This window comes from Trichosurus vulpecula, chromosome 1 (assembly GCF_011100635.1).
Source record: "Trichosurus vulpecula isolate mTriVul1 chromosome 1, mTriVul1.pri, whole genome shotgun sequence".
Classification (NCBI taxonomy): domain Eukaryota; kingdom Metazoa; phylum Chordata; class Mammalia; order Diprotodontia; family Phalangeridae; genus Trichosurus; species Trichosurus vulpecula.
In genome coordinates, this window is record NC_050573.1 from 478,336,705 (window position 1) to 478,362,511 (window position 25,807).

Consider the following 25,807-nt stretch of genomic DNA (forward strand, 5'->3'; position numbering starts at 1 on the left):
CCACATCTGAATAGCACCCATTCTTAGGAAATTTTCCCTGACATCAAGCTTAAATTTGCCCCTTTGCAAAATTTCCAATTATTATTTTCTCATTCTCTTGGAACAAACAGAAAAAATACAACCCTTTCATGTGATAGACCTTCACATGCTTGGAGACAGCTGTTATATTCCCTTACACTCAAAACCAATCTTGTTGTTCCTATGATAAACATTGCCAGTTCCTTAAATCATTCTTCATATAAAATGGACTTAATATCTTTATTCATCTTCTTTGTCCTCCTCTGGGTGCTCATCAACAGAACAGCACCACAGGAATTTATTAAATGCTTACTCTATACCAGGCCTATACTAAAGAAAAAATAAAATCATGGTTCCTACCCCCAAGTCTCTACATCTAATGGAGTAGCCAACCTTAAAATAATATGTACTATATACATGTGCATATTCTTACATATATACATAATTATATATTTGTATATGCAGGTTAAGTGGGATGCCATTATCAGGGGAGTATGGGAGGGAACAAGTAAACCATGAAACCTCTCTTTCAGTAGGTGTGACATTAGTTGAGGATTCCAGTAGATAGAAAGAAGGAGGGAGAGCATCCCAGGCATTGGAGAAAACCAAGGAAAAGGAATACATTTCATAGATGGAGAATCCTGTGTGGAGAACAGTGAGGCGGCCAATATGTAGAGTAGAAGAATAGGAATAGAGTATTTACGCCTTGCACTGGAAAGTCAGAAAGGAACCAGGATATGAAGGGTTTTAAACAAGCAGGGGATTTTGTATTTGATCCTGGAGTAATAAGGAACTACCAGAGTTTATTTTTTGAAGATTCTAATAGTATTTTATTTTGTCTAATTACATGTAAAGACCATTTTTAAAATTCATAAATTTTGAATTTCAAATTTTCTCCTTCCTCTTCCCTCTCCCTAAGATAGTAAACAATCTGATACAGATTATATATGTGCAATCAGGTAAAATGTAGTTGCATATTCATCATGCTTTGAAAGAAGAAACAGAACAAAAGGAAAAAACTATGAAAAAAAAGTGAAGATAGTATGCTTCAGTCTGCATTCAGATTCCATCAGTTCTTTCTCTGGATATGGATAGCATTTTCTGCTATGAGTCTTTCAGAATTGTATTGGGTAATTGTATTGCTGAGAAGAGCTAAGTCCATCATAATTGATCATTGCATAATGTTGTGGTTACTGTGTACAATGTTTTCTTTTTCCTGCTCATTTCACTTTGCATTAGTTCATGAAAATCATTCCAGGTTTTTCTGAAAGCTCATCATTTCTTATAGCACAGTAGCATTCCATTACATTCATTTACCACAGTTTGTTCAGTCATTTCCCAATTGATGGGCAACGCCTCAATTTCCAGTTCTTTGCCACCACAAAAGAACTTGGATTGCCAAATTTTAAGTGTGAAAATTTACACCTCAGAAATCAGCAATGTTGGGTGACAATTCCAAAAGACTTGTAACGGAAAATGCTGTCCACATACAGAGAAAGAAGTGATGGAGTCTTAATGCAGATAGAAGCATACTAGTTTCAATTTCTCTATTTTTAAAATAGTTTTTCCCTTTTGTTCTTTTTCCTTCTTTTACAATGTAACTAATATGTAAATATATTTTACATGATCGTACACGTATAACCTATATAGAATTGCTCACTCTCTTAGGGAGGAAGAAGGGTAGGAAGGGAGGGAAAGAAATTTGGAACTCAAAATCCTAAAAAAAATGAATGTTTAAGAAAAGTTATAAATCTTTTACTTTAACAAACCACTTTCTTGAGCTGGTATGAAATGGCTCCCATGTATTCCTGCCTTTGAATGGTCAGGAAGCTATACTTGCAGAGATTCAAACTTGAAACTAAGATATCATCCTTTATTCTGCACACTCTCTCATTTCCAGTATCCAATCCATTGCCAGGTAGTTCTGCCTACACAAACCTTTCTTTATTCTGAATTGCCACTCCTCTTGTGCAGTTTTTTTAATCATCTCTCACCTGGATTATGGCCATAGCTTGCTAGTTAGTATTCATGATTTAAGTTTCTCCACATTCAATCAGCCTCTCACTCTGCTCTCAAGTTCATCTTCTTAATGCACAGATCTTACCAATTCACCCCTCACCTTCTCCTATTTAATAAACTCCAGTGGTTCCCTATAAGCTCCAGGATTAAATAAAAAATCCTTTAGCAGTGAAACATCTTCATAATCCGGCTCCCTTTTATCTTTCCTGTATTTTTAGACATTACACTCTGAGATCCTGTGGCATTTGTCTCCTTGATGTTCCTCATACAAAACATTTCATCCCCATAGGCATTTTCAGTGGTTGTCCACCCTTCCCCTGAATTATCCTTCTCCTCATCTGTTTCCTTACTTCTCTTGCTTTCTTTTTTTTTTAATTTTTATTTTTGCAGGGGGAAGGCAGGGCAATTGGGGTTAAGTGACTTGCCCAAGGTCACACAGCTAGTAAGTGTGTCAAGTTTCTGAGGCTGGATTTGAACTCAGGTCCTCCTGACTTCAGGGCCAGTGCTCTACTCACTGCACCACCTAGCTGCCCCTCTTGCTTTCTTTTAGTCCCAGATATAAACTTGCCTTCTACAAAAAGCCTTTCCCAATCTCTCTTAATAGCAATGCTTTCCTTTCTTTGGTTGCCTCTAATTTATATTACAAAGCTTGCATGTACTCACCTCCATTCAACTGAGAGATCCTGGAGAGCAGGTTACTGTATTTTACCTTTCTTTGCATCTCCAGTACTTAGCATAGTGCTTGACACTTAGTAGATAATTGATAAACTCTTATCCTTTGGCAAGAATAAATATAATGCATAATGGGAGAAGAACAAAAAAGAGGAAAATCAACTGAAGGAGAAATAATTTCCAGTAATGCAAGACCTCACCTTTATGAAATGGTTCATTCATTCACTCATTTTGTAATGCCTAACTCATATTGACTTCCACAGTATAAAAAATAGCCTCTCTACCTCTTTTGCCATCATACCAAATTTCCTTTAACTCATCTCTCTACCCACTCATGTCAGCTTTCCTATATCCCCACCTTTTACCTTCAAAGAAAAGCATTTCTACCTCTGTAAATAAGTTTTTGAAAATTTTTTTCCTGGACTTTTCCATACCTTTAGGAATAATGCTTCTTTCTGTATTTGTAAACTTCAAGAAAGGTTTTGCTTTTGTTTGTATTTCTTTTTTGGAGTATAATTTAAAATGGACTAGTTAACTAAGATATTTTTAATGGCAAAATTAGAATTTGCCTTTAGAGGAGACTTGTTTTCCCACAATCACTCCAATTAATTTATACCTAAACTACATTGTTTTTATTTTTGTAGTGTTCATTAACAAAAAGTGACTTTCCACTCTTGATATTTGGTTTTGCTTGGTTTCAACTCCATGGAGCATCACGCTCTTCACATGAAGCTCTGCCTGATTTTAGCATCACAGAATAAGAAGCCTCTGAGACAGTTATCCTTTGGTATCTTCTTCTTCATCCCTCACTCCCTGCTTTCCAGTTTCCTTTATGTATTGCCTTCATCCATTAGATGGAAAGCTCCTTGAGGGCAAGGACTTTATTTTTTAAACTTGTGTCTCCAGAATTTAGCAAAGTCCTTAGATGATTAATAAATGCTGAAGATTTAGTAATAGTATTGAATTGATCATTGGATAGTTGATCATCCAGCTTTAACGTCTATTGTCCTCTTCAGACAGGCAGAGAGCTAGAATCAGAGATAGAGATAGAGAAATAGAAAAAGAGATAGAAAGATATATACACAGAGACAAAGGCAAAAATAGAGCAGAAAGAATAGAGGGAGTGAATGTCTGAAGGCAGATTTGGCACCTAATATTTATGGACTTAAGTAAAAAAGAATATAGAATTAAACTTTATGTTTTTCTTCCTTCTGTAACTGTGAGCTCCTTGGGAGCATAGGCTATCTTTTTTCTTTTTCTTTTTGTATCTCTGGTACCTAGAAGATTTCTTCTCGAGAAAAATCTTCACAACTATTCAGCTTTGTTTTTAGATAAACATCTTTTAATTATATATTTTACAAGGATTTATCCCTCCAAAAATGGTTTGCTAAGTTTCTAAAGCTTTTCTTGGTCTTAAATAGAACATTCTGATTTGACTTCAAGACATATAAAAATTTTAAAATATATTCCTGTGTTGTAGAATCAAATAATCAAACAATAGCACCAACCCTTCATTTTAAATGTAGGCCGTGTAATTATGGGGTAAAGGATTCTCTAAGAGCAATAATACCATTCATAGAAGCATAGAAGCAGGCCAATATTTATTGACATTTTTGTTCTATCCTCATTTCATAATTCTGTCATCTCCATGAAAAGAAAAGATATGCCCCACTTTTGTTCCTTTTTAGTATAACTAGGAGAAAGACTAAATTCAATGATTCCATCTGCTCAATTCCGTTTTTCTTTCTTTCAGCTGCAATAACCTCTTCCATCTGCTTATTAAGTATATACCTCTTTGATTGGGTCAAGGACAGAATGGCATGATTGACTAATCAAACAACCTGGCATGGCTCATGGTGCTTTTAATATCTGTATGCTATTTAAAGTTTGAGTTCATGTTCAGAACCACTTTGTGGAGGCAGATCTCTTTATACCAAAGGGCAACAGAGTTGATAGAGGTGGAACCCATGCGCCCTTCTCCCCACTGACACCCACTGACCATGTCCTCAGATTTACTGGGCTAGTAGGAGACAACACCTCCAACTGGGAGGTCAGTTGTGTGTGCTCGTACTATGTGTTTGTGTGTGAATAATATCACAACTCAGCTAAGATAAACATAGAATGTAGTCAAGTGTGTCAAAATCATCATTTAGAGAAGGAAGGAGCTTCAGAAACATGATCCCTCAAAATAGAGAAGAGTGCTACGAATTGAAGAAATGAGCAAACCCTCTCAATCCAGCCTAGGATGCTGGGTGTCAAACGCCATACTGCAAAGGGACTGCATGAGAACAAGAGAGAACTTCCAGGCCATTCAGGTCAAGGAATTCTATGTTACCTTTTGCTGCCCATTTATTCTACATGTGTGCTTAAGTACAAATATGATTTAAGTTTTATCTTACTCTTCCCTCTTTGTATTTGTTGGAGATTTTTAGGGAGACTGCTTTGTATTATCAGTTCTTACTATGGCATCTTAGTCTAATAGCCAATTATCAATGGTATGTATAGTATAAGTAGGAATCATCCATAGGATTCTCTCTTCCCCATAACCCAAGGTAACAGTTGCCCTCTGGAGATGAATTTCTGAGTTTTGCTGCAAGTTTGGGGCAATAACTAAGGAAATATTTCAATTATGCAGGGAAATGTTGATTTTGTTGACATTTATCAAGTTCATAATAATACATAGGACAATTTAAATGGTAAATTTAAAACATGATTTTTAAAATAGAAAAGTAGTTGTTCTTGAAGAGGTTGGCAAGAGAATAAGGGAAATTCAAGATTAGCTTTTCTATTAAAGATCGTTCCAGAATAGTAGGGTAAACAAAGAATTAATGAAGTCAAAGAAATGAAACTATCTGCTTCCTTTTTCATACAAAAAGAGTGAGGAACTTAAGAAATATTACAGTTATGAAATAGAAATTTCTTTGATCACAAAAATCTGATTCAATTAATTGATAATCTTTATACATTATCTTCTCTAATGAGAGTATGAACAATTTAATCTTTCGTGTGCACAAAAAGCCCTACTCAGAGCCTGCAATTTGTGCAGATTTAGATAATTTTGTATAATATAAGTGACACTTCTGGATTCCCTTCCCTCTCTCTTTTGTGAATTACACATTTGAAATGCCCAGCTCTAGTAGTTTCCATAGAAACAGCTGATTTCAGAGTTTTATAAAGGTGATAAGAGGGTGATTTGGGAATGACTGAAGATAGTCATAAGTTTTAAGTTCTTTTCAGCATTATGATGATGAAAGAAAATATTTGTGAATGTGATGAGATAAAAATTGTCACTGTGGAGGATGTAAACCCAAAACTGAGTTACTAACTTCTAACCCTAAAGAGGCATAACATTTTTATAGTCCTTAAATTCCTAGTTCTCCCATTCTTCAGTAATCTGTGCAAGCAAGGAAAAGCTTCCATGAACTATGCATTAATAATCAAGATTTTAAGTATTGTTTTACTCAGTTGTGCTGAAGAATTTACACAGTAACTTGAAGATTTCTTCTAATGGGACCCTCCTAATGCCTCAATAATTAAACAGGAATACTTTAGTGGAGGAAGATATGCATATTGCACTTAAGTTCAAAGAATCAGAACACTATGAATTTAGTTTCCAAATGACCAAAGATCTGTTGCTGGACAATGCTTGCAAGGTGGAGCTGGACTACTTGCATGAGCCCTCTCCAGTGAAGGTTTTAGTAAGCAACAATGACTGTATTAAGAAACTTCTCAACAAATTAGATGAGTAAATTTAGGGATTTGAGGGATTAGCTGTTAAATTCTGAAACTCTCACCTCTCTAAAGACTGCCAAATGTTCAACTCAGAGTTATTGGGATGGATAATTCTTCCTTAAAAATGTAGGAAACTAACCACACATAATTATGAATGATTTAAGCTAAAGCTGGAGATAATATGGTAGTTTTATGAGAGCCTGACCTTTGGTCTTGCTCACTTCATTAACAAATGTTTTACTGCTGACATTTAAGCTGTACAAAAATTTGTTCCTATGTATCTCCAAGTCATGACTTTATGTCATGAGATATTTTGCTTTTGATTAAGGTTCTATAGCCTTAGATTCTTTCTCTAATACCATTTGAATATTTTATATGAACATGCTATTTCATGATAATGCTATTTTTAAAGTTCATACCTAATTTATTATAAGATATTTAAATGAACTCTCTGTCAGGAATGGCACACAGCAGTAGTCAGATTTTGCTGAAATGCCTTCTTGACAGGAAACAACATTAGCAGAAATTTGGGGGCAGAAGGGAATGAATTGGAAAGCAATTGAACTTTATTTTTCTTCTCTGAGACATTCAGTATCTTTGACAAGAAAACCCCAAATAAAAAAGGTCATAAAGAGTCAGACAGGACTAAACAATAACAAAACTCTTACAACTATACCATGTCTGAACCAGAGATACAAAGTTTCAGATTCTAATCTTCACTAGTAAATTATTGCAGAAAGTATGACATGAAAAATAAAAAGAGAAAAGCATAATTTATAGCTGGAAAAAGGATTAAGAATTTAACATGAAATACTCTGACTAAAATTCTTCAGTGTCTTTATGATAAAAATATAAACTATCCATCATAAAAAAATTATATATCCATATCACTGCTTTGAAGACAACCAGTGCAAGGATTTGGTGCTGGGGAGAAGAAGGAAAAAAAAGAGATACCATAGCCAAAAGCAGAAACCATAACAGGTTAGTTAGAAAAATTATTGCCTAAGTTATCAATATGTACAAGGCAGAGTGGGATGACTGTTGCAGTCCCTTGGATCTCTCAAACTTTGTGAAATATCATAGAAAGGGTGTGGGAAAATACTAGAACTTTTTATATTTATTTTTAAATCTTACAAAAGCCAAACTTCCAACTGAAGAAAAGATTTGAAAGTCATTAGGCTCCTCTTGCACGGCAAAGCACTGGGTAATGATTCCATTCCAGTAGGGATCTGCCAGGGGTGAAGGCCCACTTCTCATACAAAATCTGTCTGGTTATATGGCAAGACGAGGTTATCCCCCAGGAGTTCAAGGATGCCTTCATTGTCCATCCCTATAAAAGAAAAGAAAATTGGCTGTGCTGTGAAAATCACAGGGCAGGGGGCAGGGAGGGGGAGGTTTGTATCTTTTCCATTCGTTGCTGGCAAGATTTTTGCCACAGTCTTTCTTAATAGGCCAATTCTGAAAGATGGTCATCTTCTCATGAGCCAGTGTGCCTTCAGAAAAGGCTGAGGAATGGTTGATATGGAGGTGGATAGCATTTTGCCTTTGAAACTGTCTTTGATAATTATCTCGATCAGGTAGGAATTTTACTGGGCTTGTTTCTTTATTTTTCTTTGAGACATTGCTTTTAGATACTTTTACTTTTTTGTTTTCTTCTAATATGTCTTGTGCTTCCCTGTCACCACAGTAGATTTCTGTGTTCAGGTCTTTATTTCGTGTTTATAAGATGGTGGCTGGAAAGCAGGGACTAGTGGGAGCTCCCCACCGAGTCCCTCCAAAAACTCCAAAAAAATGGCTCTGAACCAATGCTAGAACTGCAGAACTCACAAAATACCAGAGGGAAGCAGGGCTCCAGCCCAGGACAGCCTGGATGGTCTCTGGGTGAGGTCTATCCTGCATGGAGCTGGGAGCAGAGGAGAGCAGAGTGGAGCAGAGCAGAGCCCAGCATGCGCGGCATGGACCAACCAGACCAGGAGCTTGGCGGAGTGTCCCCTAGCGCCCTGAATCAGTGAGCTGCAGCAGTTACCAGACTTCTCAACCCACAAACACCAAAGACAACATAGAAGGTTAGTGGGAAAAGCTGCAGGAGTGGAAGGAGTTGGCAGTTAGGCTACCACACTGGGGGCAGCGGAAGTGGGGCAGCTACAGGACTAGAGCTGCAGTTGCTTCCGGCCTCAGGCCCACCTGGTGGGAGGAATGAAGTGGCAGATCAGAGCAGAAGTGAAGAGCCTGCTGAAGATCTAAGTCCAGTCCGGGTTGGGGGTTCTTGAGGAAGGAGGAGTGCTGATGTGGCAGAGCTGGCACATCCCCCCAAGCTTGGAACATAATTCTCTTAACTCTGCAAGCAGTCATACCCTGCTGAAAAACTCAAGGGTCAAGTTAGTTGGCTGGGAATATGGCCAGGCAGCGAAAATGCACCCACATTCAGTCTCAGACTTTGGAATCTTTCTTTGGTGACAAAGAAGACCAAAACATACAGATGGAAGAAGTCAACAAAGTCAAAGAGCCTACAACAAAAGCCTCCAAGAAAAACATGAACTGGTCTCAGGCCATGGAAGAGCTCAAAAAGGATTTGGAAAAGCAAGTTAGAGAAGTAGAGGAAAAATTGGGAAGAGAAATGAGAAGGATGTGAGAAAACCATGAAAAACAAGTCAATGACTTGCTAAAGGAGACCCAAAAAAATACTGAAAAATATACTGAAGAAAACAACCCCTTAAAAAATAGACTAACTCAAATGGCAAAAGAGCTCCAAAAGGCCAATGAGGAGAAGAATGCCTGGAAAGGCAGAATTAGCCAAATGGAAAAGGAGGTCCAAAAGACCACTGAAGAAAATACTACTTTAAAAATGAGATTGGAGCAAGTGGAAGCTAGTGACTTGATGAGAAATCAAGATATTATCAAACAGAACCAAAGGAATGAAAAAATGGAAGACAATGTGAAATATCTCATTGGAAAAACCACTGACCTGGAAAATAGATCCAGGAGAGATAATTTAAAAATTATTGGACTCCCTGAAAGCCATGATCCAAAAAAGAGCCTAGATATCATCTTTCAAGAAATTATCAAGGAGAACTGCCCTGAGATTCTACAGCCACAGGGCAATCTAGAAATTGAAAGAATCCATCAATCACCTCCTCAAATAGATCCCAAAAAGAAATCTCCCAGGAATATTGTCACCAAATTCCAGAGCTCCCAGATCAAGGATAAAATACTGCAAGCAGCCAGAAAGAAACAATTTGAGTATTGTGGAAATACAATCAGAATAACCCAAGATCTAGCAGCTTCTACATTAAGAGATTGAAGGGCTTGGAATACAATATTCCGGAGGTCAATGGAGCTAGGATTAAAACCTAGAATCACCTACCCAGCAAAACTAAGTATCATGCTCCAAGGCAAAATATGGATTTTCAATAAAATAGAGGACTTTCAAGCTTTCTCAGTGAGAAGACCAGAGCTGAATAGAAAATTTGACTTTCAAACACAAGAATCAAGAGAAGCATGAAAAGGTAATCAAGAAAAAGAACAAGAAAAAGAAATTGCAAGGGACTTACTAAAATTGAACTGTTTTGTTTACATTCCCACATGGAAAGATGATGTGTATGATTCATGAGACTTCAGTATTAAGGTAGCTGAAAGGAATATGCACATATATATATATATATATGGGTATATATAGGTATATGTGAGTGTATATGTATGTATATATGTATGTGTATATATATATATGTATATATAGGTATATGTGAGTATATATGTATGTATATATGTATGTGTATATATATATATATATGTAGAGAGAGAGAGAGAGAGAGAGAGAGAAAGAGAGAGAGAGTGAGAGAGAGAGAGAGCAGGCACAGGGTGAGTTGAAGATGAAGGGATGATATCTAGAAGAAATAAAATCAAATTAAGGGATGAGAGAGGAATATATTGGGAGAGGGAGATAGGGAGAGATAGAATGGGGTAAATTATCTCGCATAAAAGTGACAAGAAAAAGCAGTTCTGTAGGAAGAGAAGAGAAGGCAGGTGAGGGGGAATGAGTGAATCTTGCTCTCATCAGATTTGACCTGAGGAGGGAATATCATACATACTCGATTGAGTATCTTACCCCACAGGAAAAAAGGAAGAAGAAGATAAAAAAAGGGGGGATGATAGAAGGGAGGGCAGATGGGGGTGGAGGTAATCAAAAACAAACACTTTGGAAAGGGGCCAGGGTCAAGGGAGAAAATTCAATAAAGGGGAATAGGTTAGGAAGGAGCAAAATATAGTTAGTCTTTCACAACATGAGTATTGTGGAAAGGTTATACATAATGATATGAATGTGGACTATGTTGAATTGCTTGACTTCTTAGGGAGGGTGGGTGGGAAGGGAAGACGGGAGAGAATTTGGAACTCAAGGTTTTAAAAACAGATGTTCAGAAACAAAAAAAAAGTTTTTGCATGCAACTAGAAAATAAGATACCCAGACAATGGGGCATAGAAATTTGTCTTCCCCTACAAGAAAGGAAGGGAAAAGGGGATGGGAGGGGAGTGGGGTGACAGAAGGGAGGGCTGACTGGGGAACAGGGCAACCAGAATATACGCCATCTTGGAGTGGGGGGGAGGGTAGAAATGGGGAGAAAATTAGTAATTCAAACTCTTGTGAAAATCAATGCTGAAAACTAAATATATTAAATAAAAAAATTAATTATTTCATGTTTATTCATTTGCCCAACATATTTCTTTACTTTGGACTTTATCTTAGATAATACATCATTTTAGGGTTGGTGGGGTGGACTCTCTTTCAAGCTTCAGGCTTTTTCACCTTGTTTTCGTAGCTAGTTCTGGGGGCCTGTTAAAATTTTGTTGCTTCTAAGTTGGTATGATTGGCTAGGAGTATGGTTACTATTCTCCTGGACTACATTCTGGCTCTTAGCCAAGTAGGGTCACTGCTCTCTGGAGACCACAACTCCTCTCTTCCCTAGAATTCTGACTCATACTGAGGTAGGGTCCCTACTCCCTTGTGACCAACTAAAACCATTCTTCTCCATCCTAAAACTGCAACCCAGGCCTGAATAATGTGTAATGGAACTGCCAGATGGTACTGGGCCTGTAGCCAGTACAAGCACAGGGGTTCCCTCTAATCTTTTGCTAACTATGTGTTCCATTCCTTTAATATCACTGGGCAATGAGTGTTCCTGATATAGCTGCTGCTATAGTAGCCATGTTCAAGGCTAATAACTGGGATTGCCATAGCACTGAGCTCCCAGTTGGCTGCCACCCAAGTACCACAGATCTGGTTTGGAAAAAGATCACACTCTGCATTTCTGGAGTCAAGATGGTGGAGTGAGGCAAGGAATCTCCTAGCCTTCCCCAAATTCCCCTCTAAATAACTTTGGAATAAAACCTCAAAATCAGCTTTGGAGCAGTGATACATTTTTATGGGAGGGTCAGGAAGAGTGGTCTTTGTTACTAGGGAGGGAAGGGATCACAGTCCAGCACAGGATGAGTCTGAGTGAGTCAGTGGCAGCTTGCAGTGCAGGGAGGGCAGCAGCAGGGCTCTGAGGCCCAGCATAAGAAGCCTGATACAGTGTTCAACATAAACATCAACATAAAGTGAACAGGCTGGAAAAATGAGCAAAAGAACAAAGAACCAGACCATAGAGAGTTACTATGGCAACAGGCAGGCTGAAGGCACATACTTAGAAGAGAACAACAATGTCAAAATGGCTACATGCAAAGTTTCAAAGAAAAAAAATGTGAGTTGGTGTTAGCCCCTCCACCCCCCCAAAAAAACTCCTGGAAGAGCTAAAAAAAAGCAAGTAATATTTTTCCAATTGTTTAAATCTCTCTTAATTTGCTTGAAAAGTTGTGCTGTGACTATGTTTATGTAGTTTCTTGTTTTGTTTCAGGAGGTCGATTCCCAATTATTTTATTTTGTCTGCAGTTTTTCTAAATAGAATTTCTCTTTCTCTTCCTCCTGGATTTTTTTGGTAGTATGTAGAATTTTCTATTCTGCTACTTTGCTGAAGTTATCATTTTAATAAGTTTTTTAGTTGATTTTCTTAGGGTCTCTAAGTATACCATGTCATCTGCAAAGAGTGACCATTTTCTTTCATCTTTGTCTATTTTTATTCCTTCAATATGTTTTTCTTGCCTTAAATTTTATTGAATAATATAGTGATAATGGACATCCTTGCTTCACCCTTGATTTTTTGGGAGAACTTTTAAGTAATCTCCATTTATTCCCATTTTTTAAAATTTTTTTTAATTTATTTAACATATTTAGTTTTCAGCATTGATTTTCACAAGAGTTTGAATTACAAATTTTCTCCCCATTTCTACCCTCCCCCCCACTCCAGGATGGCGTATATTCTGGTTGCCCTGTTCCCCAGTCAGCACTCCCCTCTGTCACCCCACTCCCCTCCCATCTCCTTTTCCCTTCCTTTCTTGTAGGGCAAGATAAATTTCTACACCCCATTGTCTGTGTATCTTATTTTCTAGTTGCATGCAAAAACATTTTTGTTTGTTTTTGAACATCTGTTTTTAAAACTTTGAGTTCCAAATTCTCTCCCCTCTTCCCTTCCCACCCACCCTCCCTAAGAAGTCAAGCAATTCAACATAGGCCACATGTGTATCATTATGTATAACCCTTCCACAATACTCATATTGTGAAAGACTAACTATATTTTGCTCCTTCCCAACCCATCACCCTTTATTGAATTTTCTCCCTTGACCCTGTCCCCTTTCCAAAGTGTTTGTTTTTGACTACCTCCACCCCCATCAGCCCTCCCCTCCATCATCCCCCCCCATTTATTTTTATCTTCTTCCCTCTTGTTTCCTGTGGGGTAAGATTCCCCATTGGGTATGTATGGTATTCCCTCCTTAGGCCAAATCTGATGAGAGCAAGGTTCACTCATTCACCCCTCATCTGCCCTCTCCCCTCCTCCCACAGAACTGCTTCCTCTTGCCTCCTTTATGCGAGATAATTTACCCCATTCTATCTCTCCTTATCTCCCTCTCTCAGTATGTTCCTCTCTCATCCCTTAATTTGATTTTATTTCTTTTAGATATCTTCCCTTCATCTTCAACTCACCCTGTGTCCTCTCTCTCTCTCTCTCTCTCTCTCTCTCTCTCTCTCTCTCTCTATATATATATATATATATATACACACACACACATAGATATATACATACATACACATTCACCCATATATATATACATAAACATATATGTATGCATATTCCCTTCAGCTACCCTAATACTGAGATCTCATGAATCATACTCATCATCTTTCCATGTAGGAATGTCAAGAAAACAGTTCACCTTTAGTAAGTTCCTTGCAATTTCTTTTTCCTGTTCTTTTTCTTGATTACCTTTTCATGCTTCTCTTGATTCTTGTGTTTGAAAGTCAAATTTTCTATTCAGCTCTGGTCTTCTCACTGAGAAAGCTTGAAAGTCCTCTATTTTATTGAAAATCCATATTTTGCCTTGGAGCATGATACTCAGTTTTGCTGGGTAGGTGATTCTAGGTTTTAATCCTAGCTCCATTGACCTCCGGAATATCGTATTCCAAGCCCTTCGATCTCTTAATGTAGAGGCTGCCAGATCTTGGGTTATTCTGATTGTGTTTCCACAATACTCAAATTGTTTCTTTCTGGCTGCTTGCAGTATTTTATCCTTGATCTGGGAGCTCTGGAATTTGGTGACAATATTCCTGGGAGATTTCTTTTTGGGATCTATTTGAGGAGGCGATCGATGGATTCTTTCAATTTCTATTTTGCCCTGTGGCTCTAGAATCTCAGGGCAGTTCTCCTTGATAATTTCTTGAAAGATGATATCTAGGCTCTTTTTTGGATCATGGCTTTCAGGTAGTCCAATAATTTTTAAATTATCTCTCCTGGATCTATTTTCCAGGTCAGTGGTTTTTCCAATGAGATATTTCACATTGTCTTCCATTTTTTCATTCCTTTGGTTCTGTTTGATAATATCTTGATTTCTCATCAAGTCACTAGCTTCCACTTGCTCCAATCTCATTTTTAAAGTAGTATTTTCTTCAGTGGTCTTTTGGACCTCCTTTTCCATTTGGCTAATTCTGCCTTTCCAGGCATTCTTCTCCTCATTGGCTTTTTGGAGCTCTTTTGCCATTTGAGTTAGTCTATTTTTTAAGGTGTTGTTTTCTTCAGTATTTTTCTGAGTCTCCTTTAGCCAGTCATTGAGTTGTTTTTCATGGTTTTCTCGAATCACTCTCATTTCTCTTCCCAATCTTTCCTCTACTTCTCTAACTTGCTTTTCCAAATCCTTTTTGAGCTCTTCCATGGCCTGAGACCAGTTCATGTTTTTCTTGGAGGCTTTTGATGTAGGCCTTTTGACTTTGTTGACTTCTTCTGGCTGTATGTTTTGGTCTTCTTTGTCACCAAAGGAAGATTCCAAAGTGTGAGTCTGAATCTGTGTGTGTTTTCACTGCCTGGCCATGTTCCCAGCCAACTTACTTGACCCTTGAGTTTTTCTTCGGGGTATGACTGCTTGTAGAGTATAGAGTACTTTGTCCAAAGCTTGAGGGGCTGTGCTGTTGTTTTCAGAGCTATTTCTACACAGCCAGCTCTGCCACACCAACACTCCTCCTCCCTCAAGAACCTCCAACATGGACTGGACTCACATCTAAGCTGGCTCGGCACTGCTGTTCAGATCAGCCACTTAATTCCTCCCACCAGGTGGGCCAGGGGCCAGAAGCATCTGCAGCTGTAGCTCTTCAAGCAGCCTCAGAGCTGCCCCTGGGGCGGTGGCCAAACGGTGAACTCCTTTCACTCTGTCCCAGCAGCCTTTCCTACTAACCTTCTCAGTTGTCTTTGATGTTTGTCAGTTGAGAAGTCTGGTAACAGCCACAGCTCACTGTTTCAGGCTGTAGGGCCTGATCCAGGTCTGGTTGGTCCAGGTGAGGCTCATGCTGGTCTCTGCTCTGCTCTGCTTCCAGTTCCATGTGATAGACCTTACCCTGAGACCATCCAGGCTGTCCTGGGCTGGAGCCCTGCTTTCCTCTGCTATTTTGTGGGTTCTGCAGTTCTTGAATTTGTTCAGAGCCATTTTTATAGATTTTTGGAGGGACCTGGTAGGGAGCTCACGCAAGTCCCTGCTTTCCAGCTGCCATCTTGGCCACTTACTAGAAATTTTATCTGTAAACATTTACATAATTAAAAGAAAGAGGAGAATGACTCATGCATGCAGCTAAAAAAAGCCCTTAAATATCAACAAATTAAAATTTTCAAAATAAAACCAAAACAGAAATTTTAAAAATTAACTGAGAGCAATGAATTTGAAAAGCTTTGCACATACTAGTGACTGAGCTAGCAGAGGAGTGGGGACCCTGACGACTGTGGCCACTTGCAGGAGAATGGAGTTTGGTTTGGTTTCAGGGCAGAGGGGTGAGCTGAAGCTTGCAGTTGTGGGATGGACTGCAGGGAGCAAGAGTGTTTGTGGTGACCGCATTGCTGGGGGCCCTGGCAGTGGTTTAGTTACTAAGAGGAGTACATGAGCTTAGGCTCCCAGATAGAACTCAGAAAACAACAGCATAAAGAAAACCTGAAGCCTGAGACATTATTCCCTTATACCTCAGGTTTAGAGCCCAATTCTCATGCAAAGCTAACAGCCAAGAAATCAACCACTAAAAAAATGAGTAAACAAAGAGAACGAAACTGACCACAGATAGGTACTTTGGTGATAGAGAAGATCTAGATTCATACTCAGAAGAAGATAGTGAGTTTAAACTTCTATTTCTATTTCAAAGAAATATGTTAAATGATCACAAGCCAAAAAAGAGTTCTTGGGAGAGCTTAAAAAAGGACTTTTAACATCACATAAGAGAGGTTGAGGAAGAATTAGGGGAAAATAAGAGTAATGCAAGAAAATCAAGAAAATTCTAAAAAGAAAATCAATCAATGGGAAAATGTCTAAAAAATCACAGAAAAAAATAAAAATTAGAATTGCACAAGTAAAAACTAATGACCTTATAAGGTACCAAGAATTAAAACAAAATCAAAAGAATGAAAAAAAATAGATGAGAATGTGAAACAGCTGGCACATGAGAAAAACAACTCACCTGTAGAACACATTGAGGAGAGACAACGTAAGAATTGATGGACTACTTGAAAGTTATGACCAAAAATGTGTCTAGACACTATACTACTAGAAATTATTAAGAAAAACTGCCATTTTTTTTCATTCAAGATCATACTCATCTTTGCTGAGTAAGTTGTTCCTGGTTGCAAACCCAGCTCCTTTGTTATTCAAAATATAATGTTGCAATATCTTCTGTCTTAAGCTACTAAATCTTTTGTTATTCTGAATGTAGCGATATGGTATTTAAATTGGCTTTTTTCTAGTTGTTTGTAGCATTTTCTCCTTGTTTGGGGAGCTTCAAAACTTAGTTTTAATGATGCTATGAGTTTTCATCTTGGATTGTGGAATACAATTATTGCTACATCAAACTGTAATTACTGGTTCTGGGATTTGATTCTTTGGTGCCTAAATAAATGTTACACTTCCTCTATCCTCTACCTAGAGAGTTTTTCATACTTTGCAATTCTGAACTGTACAGGCATGTTGTGGTCATCCTCAAGGTCATGAATCTTGCCTTACTGATACACCACCACACATGCTTGATTTATTTTACCATCCTAATACATTTTTAAGTTTTTTGTTAATGTTTACCATATTGTATGTGGGTTGCCAGCCATAAATCTCCCAAAAGTCTAAAAGTTTTTCCACTGTTTTCACCAACTTGTCCTTCTTTTCAAATTCTATAATGCCACCGTTCCTCTATGGCTCCTCTCCTGAACAAGTTTTAGTCAGTGGGGCTTCCAAGAAGTGAAATATTTGTGCCAATCAATTAGAACATAGCTCTTTTTCACATTCAGGTGCAGTTAAAATTAGTCTTTCTATCCAGTAATGATGATCTTTCTCTCAATGATTTAATGAACCTACTTTTATGTTGTGTCCTAATACCATACTATTTTACTTAGAATCGCTCACCTTATACCCAGCTGAACTATTTGCTATCATAGGTGGCAAAGAATATACAGACTAAGCATCACTTTCACATGAATATCCAGATGGCAAAAGTCATCTTAGCTTTCTACTGCAAATGTGGTTCTAAAGTGGGACCTCAAATATTGTGTTATGTACATTATTTTCAGTTATTTGCATTACTAAGTGAATAACTTCATGACTTGTAGAGTGATGTGAACTCTTTCTTGAATTTCTCTTGTATTGTTGAATGCTTCTTTCTATTAATTCATAGAGAACCACTTTATCAAGTGATTCCAACCTTAAGCTGTAAAACTATCTCACAGTGTCACAACTCTGTTATATTGTCCTTCAAAGCTTTTACAACATTATCATTATTATATGCTTGATCAACTCCAAGTATCAGTAGTCCTTTATGAATATCAACACCTACGTGGTGATAACCTCTAAGCACCAAGTATCCCACTGTGAGTCCATAATGCAAATATTTTAACCAATCAGCAAGAGAAATAAGCAATTAAGAAAACAATTAAGCCAAGTATGGGAATTCAAATAAGCAGCAATAACAGCCAGTAACATCAATATATCAATTATCAGAAAATAACTAGCAAGGTGAACATGCAAATAAAAAAGCTATAACATACAATGCCGCTTGTACATCAACAGGCAATTATAACAGATGGCATTATTACTGAAATCATCAAATAACAAACATTAAAATTCATAGCCATTCAAGCAGAACATAGGGTCCAGGTCTTCCTGAAATAAATTTGTATAACAAAAGTGGAAATTATTTATAAAAATTTAAAAAGGAAAGAAAAGTGCAACAACAGAGCAAATTTAATATACTAACATCTCTCTCAGCCAGTGGAGGGGTAACTTCAAGTTATTATTTTGTTGAATTATCTCACTGAATTAGAAAAAAGAATAACAAAATTCATTTGGAAAAACAAAAAGTTAAGCATATCAAAGAAACTAATAAAAAATGTAAACGAAAGAGGTTTAGCAGTACCAGATCTTAAGGCAGGAATTATCAAACTATCTAGTATTGGCTAAGAAATAGAAAGGTAGTTCAGTGCAATAGAGTAGACATACAATTTACAGTTGCAAATAAATACAGTAACCTTGCATTTGACAAATATAAAGACTAAAGTTTTGGGGATAAGAATTAATTATTTGGCAAAAATTTTTGGGAACACTGGAAAGCAGTATGGCAGAAATTGGGCATAAACCAATATCTTATGCCATTTACCAAAATATGATCTAAATGGATACATGACCTAGATATAAAGGGAGATATTACAAGAAAATATGAAGAACATGGAATACATTACCTATCAGATTTGTAGATACACAAACAAGAGATAAGAGAGGTGCAAAATGGATAATTTTGATTGCATTAAAGGTTTTTGTACAAATAAAACAAATGTAGCCAAGATCAAAAATAAGGCAGAAAATTGGGGAAAAAATTTAGACATTCTCAGATAAAGGTCTCATATCTGAAATACACAAAGAACTTTGTCAAATTTATTAGAATATAAGTCATTCCCCAATTGACAAATGGTCAAAGGATATGAACAGGCAATTTTCTGATTAAAAAATCAAAACAATTTATAGACATATAAAAATCCTCTTAATCACTATTGATTAAGGAAATGCAAATTAAAACAAACATGGGATATTATTTTACATCTATCAGACTGGCTAAAATGATTGAAGGGGAAAGAAACAAATGTTGGAGAGAATGTTGAAAAATTGGGACACTAATTCACTGTTAGTGGAAATGTGAACTAATCCAACCACTTTAGAGAGCAATCTGAAATTATGCTTAAGCATTATTAAGCTCCCTATATCCTTTGACCCAGCAATACCTCTACTAGGTCTGTTTCTCAAGATTATTAGGGGAAAAGGGAGAAAAAGACCTACATATTTTCTAAAATATTTATAGCAGGTCTATTTGTGGTGGCAAAGAACTGAAAAGTGCAGGGATGTCCATCAATTGGGGAATGCCTGAACAAGCTATGGTATATGATTGTGATGGAATACCATAAGAAATAATGAGCTGGTTGATTTTAGGAAAACATAGATAAACTTCCATGAAATAATGAGGAGCAAAATGAGTGGACATGAGAGAACACGGTATGCAGTAACAATATTTTAAGAAAGACTAAGTCATTTTGAGTATTATTAATACCCAAATTAACTACAAAGGATATATGAAGGAAGATGTTATCTGCATCTAGAGAAAGAACTGATAAATAGAAGCGTGTATAGAATGGTTTTACAAACACACACACACACACACACACACACACACACACACACACATTTGTGTCTAATGGTAGCCATCTGTAAAGTAAGGGGAAGAGAAAAAAGAAAGGGAAAAAATGAAAGTTACATGATAATTTTATTTTATACTTAAAAGGAATAGCACGTTGCACATCATAGATTTGCAGTTTCATGTACAATATTTTTTCTATTCTACTATGTTACAGAATTGCTTGTTTTATTTGTTAAGTTCAGAATAAATTAAATAAAATTTTAAAAAAGAAATGAACTAATAAAAATATAAATGTACATTTAAGAAAATTGTTTTTAATCAAACTTAAAACTCTTATCATACAGGTAAAATGATTGTCATGCTGAAAATTAAAAAAATACTGCTTACAATTCACAAAGAAAAAAACAATTCAAATTTTAACTTCTGCCAATGCAGAGAAATATGATCTGTTATGATTATTTCACCACCACCACCACCCCCATCACCACCCCTACCACCACCCTCATCACCACCCCCTCCACCTCCACCAGCACCTCCACCACCACCACCACCACCACCACCACCACCACCACCACCACCACTACCAGCATCATCACCACCATCCTATAGAAGCTGGATTAATACCAAATGTAAACTTATTATACATATTTGACAACTAGAAATACTCTCCACTTTTGAGGATCTGAGCACTGAAGGCCTTGGGGCAACCAGTGGAGCTGGTGACCTCCCAAGTGAAAGAAGCTTTCCTGAAGGCATTGGAGATCAACAGTCTATAGGCCTGGGCATGGAAATGAGGCATCCGGCTAAAATCAGAGTGGAATGTAGGAGAATAACAGTGGCAGTGAGGAAGATTCTTGGGAACTCTTAACTGTTTTAAAACCATCAAGGGTTTGTTTTTTACTCCAGTAATTTTATTCTTCTAGGTTATAAGAAAAGGTCAACACAGCAACCTGACAAGTCACTGGAGTAATGGATCCTATGGGGAAGCCAATTTAGAGATAATCTCTGCAGTGACTTTCATAGTCTTGGAGATCTCTCTGAGGACTTCTAACAGTTAACTAAATTGATCAGGGGCTCCAGAAGAGAATTTCCCTACATTCTGTTTTTAGGTATCTGAGATGGGGAGTTATTCAAGGCTGACCTTATAAAGAAGAATTTCTGTGGTAGTCCACTCCCTATTCGGTTTAATAAGTTAGATCTATACAGATTTCCAACACTCAGTCTCAGACACTGTACTAGTTTCCTCCTTCAGATGGAGCCCCACCAGAATGAAGGCAAACTTTAGTTAACAGTTATCCTTCCCAGGCAACTGTACAGGTCTGGGTAGATAAGCTGGTGAGATTTGAGCAGGACATTGGGAGAAACAGTGGTTGTCAGGGCAAAAAAGCTGTGGGTGCTTTAAAGGGAGTAGAAGGAGTCCTCACATCTGCTATAATGCCAGGTGGGCAGAAGGGAATAAGACACTCTCCCACAAAGAGCTTTGAGTTGATAAGGAAGCAGTTTATTGAGGTGTTACTGATGTTGTATAGGGACAGAGGCAGTAAAGCTCCTTTAGTCCTGCCCAAGTTTAAGAAAACTTCGAAGACTCTATCACTATTTGCCACACAAAACTTTCTATTCAGATTTTAGGGATTTTAGGGACTTTAGGGATGGTTCCTACAGGGCCAAGGCCAAAGTTTTCTTGAAGTTCATATCCTCTTATCTAGGACATCCTAGTAGGATGTCAATAGGACTAGAGAACACAAACCCAGAAGGGATTCCATGAACACAAATGATTACTGGTTACCAGTAGCTATGTGTTATAACACAAAGGGACCTTTAAAGAAACCCAATAGACAAACAGCAGCCAGGAAGAGATGGAGACCCAGGGAATGAGCCCCTGGAGCCTGTACCAGGAACACCCCGGGCCCCTGCAGTAGGGACTTCTGGGCCCCAGCAGATGCTGGACAAAGTGTGACAGAAATGGATGCTTTAATTAAAAATGAATAACTTGATCCAGCAGAAAGGTAAAAAATGGATCACAAGAGGAGAGGTGTAGCTTTGATCTTCAATCACAAGCAGTTCTTCTGGCACTTGACTTTGTCAGAAAGGCATGGCATCAGGGCGGACAGAGATAACTTTAAACTAAGGCTTTCAAATCTGGGGTTTGAAGTGAACAGCTATGGTGATCTTTTTTTTTCTATTTCTTTTTAAAGTTTCAAAACACAGAGACTCTGTTTATTTTGAAAGGATTTTGCAACAAACAGTAAAATGGCTTCAGGTGGCCACTCTATTCTTCCCCTTCATCCTCATCCTCGTAGGAGTTGATGCCAACCTTCTTGTAATGTTTCTCCAGGGCTGTCATGTCCTCCTGAGCCTCAGAGAACTCTCCCTCTTCCATGTCCTCACCTACATACCAGTGTACAAATTCCCTCTTGGCATACATCGGGTCAAACTTGTGGTCCAGGCAAGCCGAGGCTTCTGAAATGGCTGTTGTGTTGTTCAGCATACGCACTGCTCTCTGTACCTTGGCCAGATCCCCACCAGGAACCACAGTTAGTGGCTGGTAGTTGATGACAACCTTGAAGCCAGTAGGGCACCAGTCTACAAACTGGATACTTTGGTCTTGATGGCCGTGATGGCAGCATTGACATCTTTGGACACCACGTCACCACAGTATAGGAGGCAGCAGGCCATGTATTTGCCATGATGAGGGTTGCACTTCACCATCTGGTTGGCTGGCTCAGAGCAGGCATTGGTGATCTCAGATACTGAGAGCTGCTCATGGTAGACCTTTTCAGCAGAGATGACAGGTACATAGGTTGCCAGGGAGAAATGGATTCAAGGGTAGGGCACCAAGTTGGTCTGGAATGCTGTGAGGTCCACATTAAGGGCACCATCAAAATGAAGAGATGCTGTGATAGAGGAGAAAATCTGGCTGATGAGACGGTTGAGACTGGTGTAGGTGGGACATTTGATGTCTAGATTTCAATGACAGGTGTCATACATGGCCGCATTGTCCATCATGAAGGCACAATCTGAGTGCTCAAGAGTGGTGTGGGTAGTCAAGATGGAGTTGTAGGGCTCTACCACAGCTGTAGAAACCTGGGGGGCTGGATAGATGGAGAACTCTAGCTTGGACTTCTTGCCATAGTTGACTGAGAGCCATTCCACTAACAGGGAGGTGAAGCCAGAGCTGGTGCCACCCCCAAAGCTATGGAATACCAGAAAACCCTGGAGTCCTGTACACTGGTCAGACAGTTTGCAGATTTGATCCAGTGCAGGGTCAATGATCTCCTTTCCAATGGTGTAGTGGCCATGAGCATAGTTGTTAGCAGCATCCTCCTTACCAGTGATCAGCTGCTCTGGGTAGAAGAGTTGTCTGTAGGGGCCATTTTGGATCTCATCGATCACTGTGGGCTCCACATCCACAAAGACAGTCCGAGGCACATGCTCGCCCACCCCAGTTTCACAAAAGAAAGTGGTGAAGGAGTCATTTCCTCTCCTGACGGTCTTGTCACTGGGCATCTGCCTATCAGGCTGGATACTGTGTTCCGGGTAGTACAGCTCCCAACAGGCCTTGCCCATCTGGACACCTGCCTGCCCCACGTGGACTGAGATGCATTCACTCATGGTGGGGGCCCAGGCTGGAATGTCTCACGTTGAGTCTGTGTGATGGATCTCAGTGAGAACTGCTCAGCTGTGATGATCTTAAAGCTAAAGACTTGCTAATGACCATTCATATGGTGTCCACTTCCAGCCATGTGGATGCCGACTGTTTCTTGTGCATATTCCTGACTCATGGTGAAAGAAATCACATCTATGCTTATGATACCAAAACTGAAATTCAGAAGCTGACCACCCTGTTTAAAGGAGACATGTCAGAGCTTAGTTGGGAAGCCTAAGATATTTATCATTTAGGCATGTCGGGGAGACCAGCATGAGGTCATTCCTTTGGATGTGGTTGATCATCAGGCTGACAAGGTGAATGTCAACGAAACAGAAATAGATGCTGCATCCATTTACACTCTCCCTGCTGGAGCTGACTTCCTCATGTGCTACTCTGTTGCAGAAGGTTGTTATTCTCACTGTGAAACAGTTAATGGTTTCTGGTACATCCAAGACTTGTGTGAGATGCTGGGAAAATATGTTTCCTCCTTAGAATTTACAGAACTTCTCATGCTGGTGAAAAGGAAAGTTTCTCAGTGCAGAATAGATTTCTGCAAGGACCAGAATGACATTGGGAAAAAGCAAGTCCCTTGTTTTGCCTCCATGCTGACAAAAAAGCTCTTTCTCTTTCCAAAGTCTAAATAACATCTGGGCGGCCACCTTGTTTTAAACACACATTTTGGAGGTATGGTCTCCTCTACCCCACTCATTTTTGTTTTTTGTACAGTTATCTTGAGATGGAATCCAGTGCCTTTTACATTTTTTGGTCAAATGCCCATTTTGGGACAGAATCTCATTGCTCAGCAGCACAATTTTCAGTGGCAAACTGTTAACAGTTTCACCCAAAATTGGTACTTTGGTTAATCTTCATTTTTAGAGCTTTGGTCTTATTTGCTAATTAGCGTGTTGACTACATTCTCAGGGAATATCAGGGAATCATCTTCCCAAGAGTTTCTGAATAATTGACTTTCATTTCATGAATCAGTAGTCTATCTAAATTATCAGGTAGTTCTAACTTGTATTTGTGGCATCTTTGTTTCTTCATCAAAGTATGTTTTCCAATATTCATTTATAGCTTGTTTAGATCCTTGAGTGAAAAATAAAAACCAGCAGGTCATTTTCCACTAAAATTTCAATTTAAGGGGAATACTTATATCTTCTCTGGGACTTTTTGTATGTTTTGTAAGACATTTAAAAAACATATTCTTTCTTAAATCTCTGTGGTGTCTCATAAACGTATAATAACCACAACACCCCTTATCTCCCTCACCCCCTTCTAGCTTGTGTACATATTATACAATAAGCAAATACCTGCCTTGTCCAAACTTAAAGCTTGTGCCTACAACCCATAAAGCCATCATTCTACCTGGGTGCATCTTCTCTTCCTTCTCGCCCCTCTCCCCACTCAGTCCTTTAGCTGCCCAGTGCTTCACACCTGAGAATGCACCCAGTCTAAGTCATCTACATTCTGTTGCCACCCCAGCCAAGACCCTAATATTTTATGGTATCATTCCTTCAGTACCCAATTCCTGCTTTAATGTTTCATCTGTGATCATATTTTAGGGTAATGAATTGGTGATTATGTAGACAAGGTATGCCTATAAGTGTTTTATTCTCAGATTCTAAATTATCAATTAATCATTGACAATTTAAATGACATATCTTGCAAGAGATTTTCATCATTCTAAACCCAACCCCCAGTTTTTGTAGTTGATGTGCTACAAATTTTAATGAATCATTGAAATTTAGTGTTACAAATTTGTAAACTTGGAAGATTTCTTATTTCCCAGGATTTTCTTTAGACCTTTTTTTTTTTAAAAATATCTTTTAGATAAATTACTGTTTAGTAATTTAGTGATCACCTATTTAGGTGGCCATGCCAATACTGGTTTCATTTGTGGATTATCAAGTTAATGAATATATATTTTTTAAACCATAGGGCTCTGAATCTTAAAGTGCTATGCAAAACCAGCAACCTTGTTGCCAGAGACTAAAGATGATTGATTTTGGTTTCTTATAATGTAGTTGAATGTTTAAACAGTAGTTTTCATTTATCTTGTTCCAACTGGTTATTTCCTGAGGTAGGTTCTCCCAGATGGCATTTAGGCACATGCCTAATGGTCAATGAGATTCTTGTCCTCATTCTAGACCCAATGGTTGGTGAGATCCTTGTCTTCATTCTAGAGGGGTGCTAGGATGGTTATTGGCAGCCAAAATATTTCTGCCCGTCTCTTAATCTTATCTCTCCACCTCCTCTTCTTCCCCTCTCCCTGTGAAGGCACAATAAGAATCACCACTGTCCATTGTCTCTGTCCCTAAGAGGCAACACCCCAGAATGTTCTACTTGGTGTACAGGCTATGAAAAATTTCCTGGGCTTTTGGACAGATGTTATATGATTCTGATAGTCTCAGAGAAATTAAGTGCTTTAACACACTGTA

The 25,807-nt window shown here is 38.3% G+C and overlaps 2 pseudogenes; one reads left to right on the forward strand and one right to left on the reverse strand.

Moving 5' to 3' along the window:
- Nucleotides 1-21,481: 21,481 nt before the first annotated feature.
- Nucleotides 21,482-24,013, forward strand: LOC118840159 (annotated as a pseudogene).
- LOC118830145 lies at nt 21,990-23,334 on the reverse strand (annotated as a pseudogene).
- Nucleotides 24,014-25,807: the final 1,794 nt, after the last annotated feature.